We start from the raw sequence: 4,319 nt of genomic DNA on the forward strand, positions 1-4,319 counted from the left end.
ACACCTCCGTTACAGCCATCCATCCACAATCAGCAGCAGGAGCATAATACAGTTAACTGCAGGTAAAGGTTTCGAGTTTAAGCCACGACATTAGTAACGACATCTAGCGGTATATTCGTTTGTTGGTATGTGTTTAATTACTATGTTTCTTACCAGCAATTAGTGTCCCGCGGTTTTTCAAATGCCTCTCCCAACTTCTTCCACGGTGCTATTGCTGCCATGATGGTTCACTGAGTTGCACTTATCTCTCCATCTTCTTCCTCGTCTTCCCCTTCTAGTCTTTTTTCCTTTAGGTGCTGTTGGACTACATATTTAGTTTGCAGATAATCTCAGATGCATGCATACGGCATACTGTGCACCCCAAAATTCACATCTGAGACGTCAGACCTATATATGACGAAAACCTGAAAAACATGTGGAAATTGGACACTTTTTTGTCTTAGAAGGGCTTTTGAAACTGCATTTCACAGCGTAGACATCGCAATGGATACTAACACAAGCATTTTGGCCATGCAAATGGCAAGTTAAATAATGGTCCGACCCATGTGAGAGACGAAATTTGTAGCTATGTAATGGTGCATTATGCTGGAACGTTTTGATTAACTAGACCACCGACAGCAAAATACAGCGAATCACGATATTTACTGAAGCTTCCTGGCAGATTAAAACTGTGTGCCGGACCGAGACTGGAATTCGGGACCTTTGCTTTTCGCGGCCAAGTGCTCTACCATCTGAGCTACCCAAGCATGACTCACGAGCCGTCCTTACAGCTTTAATTCCGTCAGAACATCGTGAGTCGTCCTTGGGTAGCTCAGATGGTGGAGCACTTGGCCGCGAAAAGCGAAGGTCCCGAGTTCGAGTCTCCGTCTAGCACACAGTTTTAATCTGCCAGGAAGTTTCATATCAGCGCACACTCCGCTGCAGAGTGAAAATTTCATTCTGGACGACATTTACTATTCTCAATAATTTACCGTGATGTCTGGTTTGTATTCAACTGGCTATACCGGATTAAAAGTCCATTAAAAGTTTTACTTACCTCGTTACTCCAGATGCGAATATCTGAGTTCAAGCACCTCTGTAAAGATTTGAATTATGGGCATAATTTATTTCTAGAAGTCCATAACAAACTTCCTAGGTTATAGCTAATTTTTCTGACAAGTAGATGATCCAGTATCGTTATGTTTTTAATTCGATGAAACTGGCTCTTTGCGACGGTCTTAATGGCATTCTTAATTGTTCGCTGTTGATCGAAGTACTCTTTCGTCAGTTTGTTGGGAAAACGTAATCACTGCTTCTAAACATTTAGGGATAATAACTATTAAGTGTAGCTGTACGAATCTGTAACGTTCCTTACATTGGACTAACAATCATTTCATGTTCGGTTCTATCTTTTGACAATTGCTCACCAAAGATTGCTTTTGTGGTTGGATGTTTACTCTGATATAAGGTTCCATATCTTTCGTAGCTGTAGCTACTTGAAGAAAATTGATTGAATTATAGTGGAGCCGATATGCAGAAAGACCAGCTATTTCGTTCCTCCTATGGTCGATTACATAATTTGGGTAAACAGTGTACGAAATTAGGCCGTCTTTTCCATTCTAGTGGTTTCATAAATAAAAAAATAAAAAATGAAGCTTTCAACTCTGCACGTTCAGATTGCCACTCAACTCTTCTAACCATTACACCACGAGATACAGACGTCAGAGCAGTCTCTTTGAACACTTGAGTTCATATGTTCGTCGAAGGTAATTTTGTGGCTTTCACCTTCATTCTAAAACGTGCAATTTATCTTTTCAACTTGCAAAAGACGAACATGAGTGATTTTAGAAAAAAAACGGTAGCTAAGAAACTTACTGGCGGATTACATCTGTGTGCCGGGCCGAGACTCGAACTCGTGACTTTTGCCTTTCGCGGGCAAGTGCTCTACCAAAAAATGGTTCAAATGGCTCTGAGCACTATGGGACTTAACAGCTATGGTCATCAATCCCCTAGAACTTAGAACTACTTAAACCTAACTAACCCAAGGAGATCACACAACACCCAGTCATCACGAGGCAGAGAAAATCCCTGACGCCGCCGGGAATCGAACCCGGGAACCCGGGCGTGGGAAGCGAGAACGCTACCGCACGACCACGAGCTGCGGATACGTGCTCTACCATCTGAGCTACCCAAATACGACTGACGCCCCGTCCTCACAGCTTTACTTCCGTCAGTATCTCGTCTCCTACTTTCCAAACTTCATAGAAGCTCTCCTGCGAACCTTGCAGAACTAACACTCGTGGAAGAAAGGATATTGCGGAGACATAGCTGAGCCACAGCCTGGAGGATGTTTCCAGAATGAGATTTGCACTCTGCAGCGGAGTGTGCGCTGATGTGAAAGGCAAAGGTCCCGACTTCGAGTCTCGGTCCGGCAGACAGTTTTAATTCGCCAGGATACCCTATCAAAGTTTTTATGCTACTACTGCCAAATATTCCAACGTTTCTGCCATTTTTTCTACAAGGGGAACGTCTTTTTTTCTGTTGAGTACGCATTTGCCACTGACGTTTCTTACATATTTATCACTTTCATATCAACACTGCATATTCAGCGCACATTTAGTACTTAGCAGTATCGCTGTGGGGGTCATGAGGGCGCAGCATTTGGCGTAGTGTAATTGTTCATTCGATCCAATACCGATGGAAATTATTGCTTCAACGTCTGTGCTTCACTTCCTACTTGAGCTACGATCGCCTCTTCGTTTTTCGTGTACATTACAGCCACGTCAAAAGCTGAGTAAGTCGCACTGGTACCCAGATATGCGTGATATACCGGCCACTCTCCATAGCTCTGCTCTCCTCTGCCCACTATTCCAATGCTGGCAGAGGCGTCGCCAAGTGCAACATTCCTCTCGTCCGTTTTTCAGAGCTTCCATCAAATCATGCGAAGTCACATTCGCGGCCTTGGTTTGAATCTAAGTTCTCTTTGTGATGTGCTGCATACAAGGCCGAAGACGCAATATACTGCTCCACATATTTAATTGGAAATGTTTTTCGGGAGACCAGGATTAGCTGGCCGCACTGTTAGATTACTAAATCAATATCAATAAACAATAGACGCGAGCCTCGCATTAACCTGCGAGGTACGGCACTACATCACAAGTTAAAAAGGAGTTTAAAAGCCCTGTTGCTCCCTGACTACTTTCAGGTAAGATTCTGAAATCAGACGGCTGGACTGGAAAGATTCACCATTAAAAGCTCAATAAATCACCTTCAACTGGCTATTAGGATACGGTTGAAAGTCTGTAGGGAAAGAAGTACATAAAAATCACTCTCAGCTACAGGTAGGAAGAAAGGAAGTTTATTGGTATTAATTAATGCTAGCCAAGTCCATTTTGTTCACCAAAAATACTATTGCCTAGCAAAGGCTTCTGAGAATTTCAGGACTTTTTGGAGACCATCTACATCGTGTCATGAGGGATAATATACTTCCAACCCTCTCCTCCTACCTTATCTCCGATTTTTGACAAGCTCCCTTGATTTATGAACCCCATCACTCTGCGGGAAACAAAGTATAAAATAGGGCTCAGGTTCAAATGGTTCAAATGGCTCTGAGCACTATGGGACCTAACATCTGTGGTCATCAGTCCCCTAGAACTTAGAACTACTTGAACCTAACTAACCTAAGGACAGCACACAACACCCAGCCATCACGAAATTATTACCCAGGAAGAGTTCTTGTGTACTAAAATCCAGAAGGCAGCCGTACTGGTTGTAGACCTGACTGAATTAATTTATAGCCCCTCTCACCAAGGTCAAAGAGTCACTGAGCAGTTCAAGGTGGCGAATTCAAGAGGGCAGCCTCTATGATATCACAGTACAAGATGGTGGGCCCAAGATGGCGGGTGTGGAGATGTGATCCCAGTCCAAAGTACTGTATAGATCAAACAGTCCAAGATTATGATATAAGACGGTAGACCTCAAAATGTAAGCACAGCCTGCATGGTTACACTGACATTAAAGACCAATGGGACTCTACTGGCTGACAGCGGAATCGATTGTAACCCAGAGAAGTCCTTGCTGTTATGGAAGCAGACGTAAGAGGCGTTGGTCTGGTGTTTTTATGCGGTGACACTACCCCAACAGGGGTAGTAGAAAGGAAAAGCGTTACTTACAAAAAACTATGGTGTTTCTACTATACACAAAATCCCTCAAATCCCAATGAGCTAAGTATTAAATGGCAGTGAATTCAGATTGTGGACGACAGGGTTTCATTAAGACACACACGCTCTGAAACAACTAAGCTCTTGCTGCGTAACAATGTATAAATGTGGAAATCATTT

The sequence above is a fragment of the Schistocerca cancellata genome, chromosome 9 (genome assembly GCF_023864275.1).
Source record: "Schistocerca cancellata isolate TAMUIC-IGC-003103 chromosome 9, iqSchCanc2.1, whole genome shotgun sequence".
NCBI lineage: Eukaryota > Metazoa > Arthropoda > Insecta > Orthoptera > Acrididae > Schistocerca > Schistocerca cancellata.